We start from the raw sequence: 12,258 nt of genomic DNA, 5'->3' as shown, positions 1-12,258 counted from the left end.
GCAGGAATACTGGAGTGGGTTGCCATTTCCTTCTCCAGGGGATCTTCCTGCCCCAGGGATCGAACCCAGGTCTCCCGCATTGTAGGCAAATGCTTTACCGTCCAAGCTACCATCTGAAGTGTAGAGCAATTCTTGCGTCTGTGTCTGTTGTTAGGAAACCACAGAGCAGGTGAGCCCTAGGGCTAGCAGCTTCATTCTCTGTCTATAATAATACAGTTAAAGAATATTGGTCCAAATTCTCTATACACAAAATAATCTATATGTAACACTAGCTCTGTGATTCCTCTCTCAATTATTTATAGAAAGATTTTTTCTTTTGTTATGTATCTTTTGTTTCATATTGTTAAACTCTTACAGTATAGTAATATATAAAACAACTTGAATAAGCACTGACTTGATCTTAGAAACATGATTTATACCTAAGAAGTTGCCTTATCATGACTGGTGGCTTATAGCAGTCAAAAAATTTTTCAAAATCAGATTACTAGTACACTCTTAAAGACAAGACAAAAATTTAGCCTAACAAATACACATAACATGGTTTAGTGGTATAGACACAGGCTTAGTATTCTCAGTTGGAGTTGAATTGCTTTAAATTTTATTTTTTACTTTTAAAATATTTCTACATTTCTTATTTTATTAAAAATATAAACTTAACAAATATTGTAAATGACCAAAAATTATAATATGCCATGTATAAAGTTTCCCCCTCAATACTCTCAGCCTTCAGTCCCAATGGTATTTATGATATAAACTATTTTTAATTTGTTCTTATAATGCACTGAGGCAAATTCCAAGTATTTATGTATCTTTATTTTCTTTAACAGCATCATAAACTTTCATAGGGTTCAAGTATACTAATTTTCAAAAAAAGTATTGTTATGAATAATGATGCTGGTTAGAAATTTTATTAGTTACAAAGACAGAAATCAGTTGGTAATAGCTTATCAAGAATAAGCAGTGTATTGGACATATTGAGGTAGCACAGAGACCTGAAAGAAAAGCTAAACACCCAAATCGTAGAGAAAACAGCTTCAAAACTAGACCAGTTCAAATCACCCAACAACCTCCTGTAAGATTTTGTCCATCACTGGTTTCTATTTCTTCCTGTGGGTCGCCTTTATTATCTTAACCATAGATGGGCTTCTCTACAAGATGGGGGTGGAAGTAGCCATCTACAACTCTGTACCCAAATACTTTCAAAAACCCTTGAAAAAAAAAAAACACAACAATTTCCAAAACCATCTGCCTTTCAAAAGGGCCAATTTGGGCACTTTTTGACATGAACCACTATGGCTGGGAGAATAAAATATCATTTGTGATACAGCTGGAGTTCCTGCTCTATCTCCAGTGCCTTAAAATTCTCAACAAGTATTTATGGAATTACCATCCCAAAGACAACTTTGTTAAAATAGTAACATTGAAAAAAGCCCAAGTACTTAAGAAACATCTTGTGTTGATAAACTGTAATTATTGTAATTTTACAATGTATATATATATAAATTTTCTCTGTAGACAAAATGAATTAAAATGTATTCAATGATTTTTACTAATTCTGACAAGATTATTTCTACATAATCACTAAATCCACCATTTAATCAATCTATTGTTGCTATTTGAGATGAACCAAGAGAGAGATGACTACATGCCTAGTTTGAGTATATGAGAATGTCATCTCCTCAATTTGATTTGAAGCAATGAATAAACTTTTTTCTTGAAAATTAATGGTTTAAAATCTTTAATCTATCCTTCCTTCCAGCAATACTCATCGAAATTATACCCAGTGTGAGGCCCTTGTCCAGGTGCTAGAAATAGAGCTGTTTATAAGACAAATCTTTGTTATCGTTGAGCTTATAATTAGAAGAGTAATAAATCCAAAAAATGCAAATCAAAACAGATATTAAAAAGAGTTATGAATAAAGCACAGCTATTAGGATAAAGCAAGAGAGTAATGACATAGAAGACACTGGTATTTTAGACACGGTGCACAGATTAGCCTGTTCTCTGGGTGTTTTTTGAGCAAGCCCTAAATGAGGGAGGGGGGTTGTATGAGTAACTCAGGACAGAGAGAATTACATGTATAAGGATCTAAGGAAAGGATCCAGGGTCCAGAAATCTCCAAGATAGCTGTAGAGGCTTGAGGAGGCCTGAGAGTGGTAGGAGATGGGGTTGGATCATATAAATCTTTATAGACTATGTAAGAGGTAAAAGAGTTTATTTTTGTTTTAAATTATCTCTGGAACTGCCCCATATCTATTATGTTAAGACTGCTGTTAGGTGAGCAGGTCTGCAGAATGAACTGGGGACTCCAACAATTGTAATTTTTATTATTTTTTGCCTAGTCTCTATTGTGCTAGCAACTTTTATTTGATGACTTCAAATAAAATAAAATTTCCACAAAAAATTTAAATTTGATTGCATCAAATCAATTTTATGTTTTAGATGGGGGATCCACTAAGCATTGAGAATAAAAATACAGAACATATTTAAGCAACTTCCAATTAGAGGAGACAAATAAAATGATTAATAGATGGGGATGCTATGGTGTGACAAGAAGACCATCTAAACCAGTCCTTAAAAAGACAGGAGGTTCCTTTAAAAACTGGAAATAGAACTGCCTTATGATCCAGCAATCCCACTGCTGGGCATACACACTGAGGAAACCAGAAGGGAAAGAGACACGTGTACCCCAATGTTCATCGCAGCACTGTTTATAATAGCCAGGACATGGAAGCAACCTAGATGTCCATCAGCAGATGAATGGATAAGAAAGCTGTGGTACATATACACAATGGAGTATTACTCAGCCATTAAAAAGAATACATTTGAATCAGTTCTAATGAGGTGGATGAAACTGGAGCCTACTATACAGAGTGAAGTAAGCCAGAAAGAAAAACACGAATACAGTATACTAACACATATATATGGAATTTAGAAAGATGCTAACAATAACCCTGTGTACGAGACAGCAAAAAGACACTGATGTATAGAACAGTCTTATGGACTCTGTTGCAGAGGGAGAGGGTGGGAAGATTTGGGAGAATGGCATTGAAACATGTATAATATCATGAATGAAGCGATTTGCCAGTCCAGGTTCGATGCACGATACTGGATGCTTGGGGCTAGGGCACTGGGACGACCCAGAGGGATGGTATTGGGAGGGGGGAGGGAGGAGGGTTCAGGATGGGGAACACATGTATACCTGTGGCAGATTCATTTTGATATTTGGCAAAACTAATACAATTTGTAAAGTTTAAAAATAAAATAAAATTAAAAAAAAAGACAGGAGGGTCTAACAAGGCTTATTGAAAGGTAATTTTTAAATTATTCTAAAAATTGGTGGAGACAAAAGCATGTACAAAGACTGGAGGCAAGGAGGGGGACTGTGGTCAATTCAGAAAATAAATGATCAAGGAAATCAGCATGACGGAGACAAAGGGCAGAGAGGATTGTTTCATTGTTGGCTTGTTTGCTCATTGGGATTTGGATTCTAGAGGTAGAGTTTGGGAGGCTAGGAGAAATAAGGAGCAAAGATAAGCATAGGTCAGTTCAAGAGACATGAAGAAAGAATTACTGATACTTGATCAACTTCAACAGTTGGGAAATGCCATCAGGCAGGTTACTATAAAAAAGACTATACACAGAGAAAGATTAAAAAGATACTGAGTCCTCAAAAACCCACCATTCTAAGTCCCTTCCAGGGAATTCTTGTCATCTAAGTCATGGTGTGAAAAGTCAAAGTTGCTCAGTTATGTCCCACTCTTTGTGACCCCATGGACTGTATAGCCCACCATGCTCCTATATCCATAGAATTCTCCAGACAAGAATACTGGAGTGTGTAGCCATTCCAGTCTCCAGGGGATCTTCCCGACCCAGAAATCGAAGCTGGGTCTCCTACATTGCAGGCAGATTCTTTACCATCTGAGTCACCAGGGAAGTACAAGTCATGGTGCACATATGCACAAGTTAATTAGATTGCCCACCATGGGGTCATTGTTAGAAAGACATGAATCAATATAATTTCATTTATGAAAGGCATCATCATTCTGAACCCCTAATTAAATACTACTCTATTGGAAACATTGGAATGGTGATTTTTTACTCTTATTACTATTATTTCAGACGTTCAGATATGATTTTTTCTACGACCTTTGCCCTTGTCAGGTTTACATTTGAAATTGTAACGATTAAGACACAATCTTTTAGTTGCCTATCATTAAAATAGTTCTCTAATGAATACATCAAAGCTTGCACCGAAAGGAATCAAAGGCAACATTCTCTTCCTTTGCATTTTTCCTTAATGCATCTGTGTTTGCAGAATGAGTATTTGTTTAGTCATGTTTAACTTCGTTAAATTATCTCTGCATAAAAACTTAATAAAGTTCTCTTTGTAAGTTTCAATAAATCCTTTTTAAAAATATAGAGTCTTGACTATCTTAACAATTCATTGATACTGTTTGTTTTTATCTTATGCAAATGGTAGGATCAGTTATAGCAATAATTTCAGATTCTTTTAAATAAACATCAGATTCTAATTACTGTAAACTGAAACACTTCTAAGAAAACAGTTTAATTTATGCAATTTAAAAAAACCCTGAAGCTGTACTTGTGAGACACATCATTGCTTTGACGCCAGTGACCTAACCACATGTACTATTTTTCTCTTGCAACACTTTTTAAAGTGTCCTTGACAGCATATTTTACGATCTTTGATGTCTTAGCCATTCCCCAGAAATGCTTTCAGACAAGAATTTCTAAGTAATATAAGTACATCATTTACATGGAAAAAAGATGAGTGATTCTAAACATTGAGTAGACATTATCAAAAAATTAGTTTTTGGTTTATATAGCCTCTTACACTGTGTTATGAAAATAAAGCATGAAAACGTGTGTATTTTAAAATGAATAAATTAAGTTGTGAAAATTTCAACTAGTTTGCTATTTATATCAGCAGTCTCCAACCTCTGGGATGTCAACTAGTACCTGCTGTCAGATCAGTGACGGCATTATATTAGAAATAAAGTGCACAATGCACTTGAATCATGCCAAAACCATCCCCCAGATCCCTGGTTTGTGGGAAAACTGTCTTCCACGAAATCAGTCCCTGGTGCCAAAATGGCTGGGGACTGCTGAACTAGGGAATCTTTATACAACAACAATAAAACAATATGTAACATATCTTAAAAGAAACAAAAATATCTCAGAAAGAACATACACCCCAATGTTCAGAGCAACACTATTTACAGCAGCCAAGACATGGAAACAACATGTCCATCAATAGATGAATAAAGGAGATGTGGCAAACACATACACACACACACTGGAGTGCTAATCAGTCATAAAAGCAATGAAATCTTGCCATTTTCAGCAGTTTGCATGGACTTGGGGGGCATTATGTTAAGTGAAATAAGTCAGAGAAAGTGTATAATGTCCATTATATGTGAAATATAAAAGATGGAACTAGTGAGTAAAACAAAAAAGAAATAGACTCACAAATACAGAAAACAAGCAAGTGATTTCCAGTGGAGAGAGGGAACAGGAGAGGGGCAAAATAAGGGTAGGAGAAGAAAAGGATTATTTCAGAATTACATGAAATCATGTGTGTGAAACTTTTGAAAATTGTATAGCACTACAAAATTTGTCATTTAATAGGAAAAGCAATATTGTAGCATATTTTATATTTTATAAGATAAAGCAGATAGACAAAATATTGAGTTTCTTCAGAAGGGTTAATGAATGAATTGATAAAAATGAGTATTCTGTTTTCCTTCAAAACAATTCAAAGTTCATCTCAATTCATGGTGAGTCTGTTCTTCTCACCGGTCAGACAAAACAGTTGTAGACATTCCTATTATTTCGCTCACACTCTTTATGCAAACCGTAAGTAAATATTGTTAGTTTTACTTCCAAAATACACTGAGAATATGACTACTTCTCATTACCTCCACAGCTATCACTTGATCCCAGCCACAGTCATCTCTAGCCTGAGTTATTTTAAGATTATTGCAACTATCTCTGCCACATGTGCCCCTACAGTCTGCTCACATCACAGCAGACAGCATGATCCTATTAAATAACTTATCTTTTACACTTGAACCTCCCAATGGCACCCCATTTTACAGAGGGAAATCCAAATTCCTACAACAAATGTTAAGTTCATCCAAGCTCCTCTCTTCCTAATCTCATTTCTTACAGGTCTCTTGCCTACACCGCTTCATCAAAACTTGCCTCTTTGCTGCTTCTTAAGCAAGGAAAATGGTCATACTCTTGCCTCAAGGCCTTAGTGTTTCTCTCAATACAGAATACTCTTTCCAAACATATTCATATCGCTAGCTCCCTCTTAAAATATTTTTGCAAATCTTACCTTCTCATACTTCCATCAGACCTTCCATGTCGGCTGGCGTCCTGGCAGAAATGCGATGGTAGCTTAAATTTGTAATCATCAGGGATTATTCGCAAAAGCTGTGTAAAGGCTTAAGCAAACTACAAAATGATGGTGAAGCAGCCAAAAATTAGCAACAGCTGTAAGCCATTACCATCCCTAGGTGAGAGCACCAAGGAGAGAGACTCTTATCTGAAAGTAGTAAGAGCTGTAACATTAAGAGGAAAGTTACCTGATAGAAGCTTGCACCTGTAAATAGAAAAGTAAAGGCACTAACAAACTATACTTCATCAGGGAGAGAATAAGGGGAAATAAATATGCCGATCTCTCTTTCTTCTCATCCTATGACTGACTGGTGGACCTTACATTTGCTGTATTTCAATAAAAGCCAAAGAGTGAGGGAATCTTGGATATATACTCTAAGAGCGCAGAGTGGGGGCAAAGAGAGAGACTAGATCTGATGGGTAAAATGACAAATAATCACAGGTGTTCATCCCTTTCCCACTCCCAGAATCTACTGTTTTTCAAAAAAAATAATAACCGTACCAACAAAATACTTTACATGCCACAAAATTGGCATTTTCCCACCAAGAAAGATAAATAGAAGTAATTGGCTTGCACCTGGAAAAATCAGAAGTCTGTGCTCACTGCTTACCTCGGGGTTATGCCAGCTTGTCTCTCTGTTGTATTATAGTCCAGAGGAACCACAGTCATCTTCCTGGCTCATTATAATGACATCCTACCAGTACCTAATGTGCTTGCATGTCACATCCTGGAAAATCCCACGGACAGAGGAGCCTGGTAGGCTGCAGTCCATGGGGTCGTGAAGAGTCGGACACGACTGAACAACTTCACTTTGACTTTTCGCTTTCACGCATTGGAGAAGGAAATGGCAACCCACTCCAGTGTTCTTGCCTGGAGAATCCCAGGGACGGGGGAGCCTGGTGGGCTGCCGTCTCTGGGGTCGCACAGAGGCGGACACGACTGAAGCGACTTCGCATGTCACATCCAGCAGGCAAATCTTCCACCTTTCCAGATGCAAGTCAGCTCCTTCTCTGTGTTGGTGACAATTGAAAAGAAAGTGATGCCTCATCGATAGCTATATATCAGGTACCAAGAACTGATTTGCTGCAATTATATCAAGAAAAGCAGCTGTGATTAGCCCAAGCTACTGACCATCCTCAAGAAAATCCGGTCATTATTCAAGAAACATTTGGTTTTATAATGGCTAAAGAGACAAGTTAAACAGGGATCTGTGAGGAATTACAAACCATGCATTTTTCAAGACCTTAATGATAGTGCTAATCTGTGTAATTCTCCTAGAGATGCAGTATTGCTTTGAATGTACCATTTTGGGTGTAGAGCAACATTTATAGAGGCTTCCATTGGACTTTTTTTTTTTATCATACTAGCCCTTACTCCATTGGAGAAGGAGATGGCACCCCACTCCAGTACTCTTGCCTGGAAAATGCCATGGACGGAGGAGCCTGGTGGGCTGCAGTCCATGGGGTCTCGAAGAGTCGGACACGACTGAGCGACTTCACTTTCACTTTTCACTTTCCTGCATTGGAGAAGGAAAGGGCAACCCACTCCAGTGTTCTTGCCTGGAGAATCCCAGGGACCGGGGAACCTGGTGGGCTGCTGTCTATGGGGTAATGAAGAGTCAGACACAACTGAGAGACTTCACTTTCACTTTTCACTTTCATGCATTGGAGAAGGAAATGGCAATCCACTCCAGTGTTCTTGTCTGGAGAATCCCAGGGACCGGGGAGCCTAGTCGGCTGCCGTCTATGGGGTCGCACAGAGTCGGACACAACTGAAGTGACTTAGCAGCAGCAGCCCTTACTCTATGGTCAGGTAATTAATGTGGGGAGTTTGGCCAGTTGCTAATTAGTATATGCATTCTTACTGAGCGTGCTTGGACTAGACAAATAACCACAGGATGGATTATTGGTTTCACCGTGAGACAGATTCAGATCAAGACTCCATCACTGTACTTTGATAAAGCTCCACTCTAAGCTGTAGCTATAGTGGCATTTTGGAGTTATAGGGATTAGCTTTAGTGAAGAGGCCCTGTGTAAGTCTAACAGCTTCTGAAAACACAGCGTTTTCTTCTCTGGTATAGAGTTCTACCACCCCCTCCCTCCATTTGGAGAAGACTGCAAGAAAGATTCGTGGTATAACTTGCGGCCACATTGCAGTGTCCTTTTTCAAATACTTAAGGTCTATTGTCTTTAATGGTTTAGCCTGTTTCTGGCACATTTGACCAGGAGTTTTATATTAAAATTAAACTCGAAGATTTCATTTCCATCATTATCTCTGGTCTAGAGGGGACCGCCATCCCACAGCTTTCACTAATGCTTTGGAAAAGAGCATAACTTCTGGGTTTCCAAGAAGACAGGATGTGGCTGAGCAACTTACGCAAGTAGCACATGGAGATCCACTGCAACATCCTTAGGCTTTCCCGCCCATTCATTGGCATGCCAGGTAGTGTTGTCATTTCAGTTTCATTGACAGTACTTCACCAGAGGGTTCAGTTTCACTGGGTTAATGAATCAAGCCACTGTTAACCCTGCTACCAAGTGTTCAAGCTAACATGTAAGATGCATCCCAGTTTCCCTAAGTTCAGCCAAAATCAATAAATCAATATTTTATCCTACTTTTTCCTATACTCTTGTAAAAAATTTTGACTTATATTGCCTAATCTCTGGATTATGCTAGGTCTTGACTATATAATGGGGCTTTCAGTATATCTCTCTGTTTTCATGTTTTTAAGTTATTCAGAAATGACTAGCTCATCCCACAGTTCTTTATCATCGTCATCAGAGTGACTGAAGGCTTTACTACTACAGATTTGCAAACGCCTTATTCTCCACCAGCGTTCCATCCCATGTCACTACCAGTATTAATCTGAGTAATGCTAATACAATGCAAGCCACAAATTGTGTCCCATTTATTCCTACAAGGAGATTCTTCATTTGCATCTTTCAATATGTGAGCAATAGTTCCAAATCTAATGTAGAAGTTCTATTTGGGGATGCCAAAATTTGCTAAAAATTATAATATTAGAAATTAGCCAAGCAGGACACAATATACTCAAAACAATTTCAACAGTTTAGTTGAGAAACAATTTAGGCATCCAGTCCCATCACTTCATGGGAAATAGATGGGGAAACAGTGTCAGACTTTATTTTTCTGGGCTCCAAAATCACTGCAGATGGTGATTGCAGCCATGAAATTAAAAGACGCTTACTCCTTGGAAGGAAAGTTATGACCAAACTAGATAGCATATTCAAAAGCAGAGACATTACTTTGCCAACAAAGGTCTGTCTAGTCAAGGCTATGGTTTTTCCCGTGGTCATGTATGGATGTGAGAGTTGGACTGTGAAGAAGGCTGAGCACCAAAGAATTGATGCTTTTGAACTGTGGTGTTGGAGAAGACTCTTAAGAGTCCCTTGGACTGCAAGGAGATCCAACCAGTCCATTCTGAAGGAGATCAGCCCTGGGATTTCTTTGGAAGGAATGATGCTAAAGCTGAAACTCCAGTACTTTGGCCACCTCATGCGAAGAGTTGACTCATTGGAAAAGACTGTGATGCTGGGAGGGATAGGGGGCAGGAGGAGAAGAGGATGACAGAGGATAAGATGGCTGGATGGCATCACTGACTCGATGGACGTGAGTCTGAGTGAACTCCGGGAGTTGGTGATGGACAGGGAGGCCTGGCGTCCTGTGATTCATGGGGTCACAAAGAGTCGGACATGACTAAGCGGCTGAACTAAACTGAAGGACAATAAAGAGAAGTAATGAATGCATGTGTGCAAAGTCACTTTAGTCATTCCTGACTCTGCAACCCTATGTACTATAACCTGCCAGGCTTCTCTGTCCATGGGATTTTCCGGCAAGAATACTGGAGTGGGTTGCCATGCCCTCCTCCAGGGAATCTTCCTGTCCCAGGAATCAAACCCACACCTCCTGTGGCTTCTGCATTGCAGGTAGATTCCTTACCATTGAGCCATCAGGGGAAGCCCAAAGAGAAGCAATAGCAGATAGCATTGCACCCAGAAAGATTCACTGATGAGAATCCCTTAAAACACCTAGGCTTGACAGACAGAGGTAGGAAACTATTAAGAGAAACTTGAGAGCTATCTCCATAGTATACAAGTTTCCCAGCAGTAACCATGGTTAGGTTAGTGCACCAAAGAGATGAAACATGGTGGCTGGTTGGGAGAATAATCAGATTTCTCTCACTTCATATCTCCTACTGGTAACTTCTTTGCTCAAATTCAACTAGAAGTCCAGAGGACAAGAGAACTGGATGATACATACAGTCATAGTGATCATTTTTCTGGGGCACAAGACAGGACACAGAAGTGTGAAGAATGGATTTAAATAGGCAAAGGGATGTAACTAGCATCCTTTCTGAACTCTGACCTCCCTATTAAAATCTGCACACTCCCTCCTTAATTTTTCCCAAATAACACTGTCATATTTAATAAACTATAGTTTACTTACCTATTTTGCTTATCATTTGTCTCTTCTATTATAATGAGAGCTTCATAAATTTCCCTGTTTTGCAGTATTCTCAGTGCCTAGAGTGGCCACGGGACTGGAAAAGGTCAGTTTTCATTCCAATCCCTAAGAAAGGCAATGGCAAAGAATGCTCAAACTACCGCACAATTTCACTCAATTCACACGCGAGTGGGCTTCCCTGGTGGCTTAGACGGTAAAGCATCTGCCTGCAATGCAGGAGACCTCAGTGTGAGCCCTGGGTTGGGAAGATTCCCCTGGAGAAGGAAATGGCAACCCACTCCAGTATTCTTGCTTGGAAAATCCCAAGGACGGAGTAGCCTGGTAGGCTACAGTCCATGAGGTCGCAATAAGTTGGACACGATTGAGCAACTTCACTTCACTTCACTTCACACGCTAGTAAAGTAATGCTCAAAATTCTCCAAGCCAGGCTTCCACAGTATGTGAACCATGAACCACCAGATGTTCAAGCTTGTTTTAGAAAAGGCAGAGGAACCAGAGAACAATTGCCAACATCTGCTGGATCATTGAAAAAGCAAGAAAGTTTCAGAAAAACATCTATTTCTGCTTTATTGACTATGCCAAAGCCTTTGACTGTGTGGATCACAACAAACTGTGCAAAATTCTTCAAGAGATGGGAATACCAGACCACCTGATCTGCCTCTTGAGAAATCTGTATGCAGGTCAGGAAGCAACAGTTAGAACTGGACACGGAACAACAGAGTGGTTCCAAATAGGAAAAGGAGAACGTCAAGCCTGTATATTGTTACCCTGCTTATTTAACTTATATGCAGAGTACATCATGAGAAACGCTGGCTTGGAAGAAGCACAAGCTGGAATCAAGATTGCTTGGAGAAATATCAACAATCTCAGATATACAGATGACACCACACTTACGTCAGGAATTGAAGAAGAACTAAAGAGCCTCTTGATGAAAGTGAAAGAGGAGAGTGAAAAAGTTGGCTTAAAGCTCAACATTCAGAAAACGAAGATCATGGTATCCAGTCCCTCCACTTCATGGCAAATAGATGGGGAAACAGTGGAAACAGTGCCAGACTTTATTTTGGGGGGCTCCAAAATCACTGCAGATGGTGACTGCAGCCATGAAATTAAAAGACACTTTTTTGGAAGGAAAGTATGACCAACCTAGATGGTATATTGAAAAGCAGAGACATTACTTTGCCAACAAAGGTCCATCTAGTCAAGGCTATGGTTTTTCCAGTAGTCATGTATGGATGTGAGAGTTGGACTATAAAGAAAACTGAGTGCTGTAGAATTGATGCTATGGTGTTGAAGAAGACTCTTGAGAGTCCCTTGGACTGCAAGGAGATCCAACCAGTCCATCCTAA

General features: G+C 39.2%; 1 long non-coding RNA gene across 2 annotated transcripts in view; it reads right to left on the bottom strand.

Annotated features, from left to right (window-relative positions):
- Positions 1-6,732, bottom strand: part of LOC147374444 (uncharacterized) — a 173,944-nt gene extending 167,212 nt beyond the window's left edge. The window contains exon 1 of one of the 2 annotated variants that reach the window (XR_015162773.1): positions 6,365-6,732. This is a non-coding gene — a long non-coding RNA (uncharacterized LOC147374444). The remainder of the gene's footprint in view (positions 1-6,364) is intronic. The other variant, XR_015162774.1, reaches the window with a different exon arrangement.
- Positions 6,733-12,258: the final 5,526 nt, after the last annotated feature.

Source organism: Bos grunniens, chromosome 4, assembly GCF_055505025.1.
Source record: "Bos grunniens cultivar Pamir isolate PY7600 chromosome 4, Bosgru_T2T1.0, whole genome shotgun sequence".
In the NCBI taxonomy this organism is placed as follows: Eukaryota; Metazoa; Chordata; class Mammalia; order Artiodactyla; family Bovidae; genus Bos; species Bos grunniens.
The sequence above is the reverse complement of the archived record's forward strand: the minus strand, read 5'-3'. Positions and strand labels throughout refer to the sequence as shown.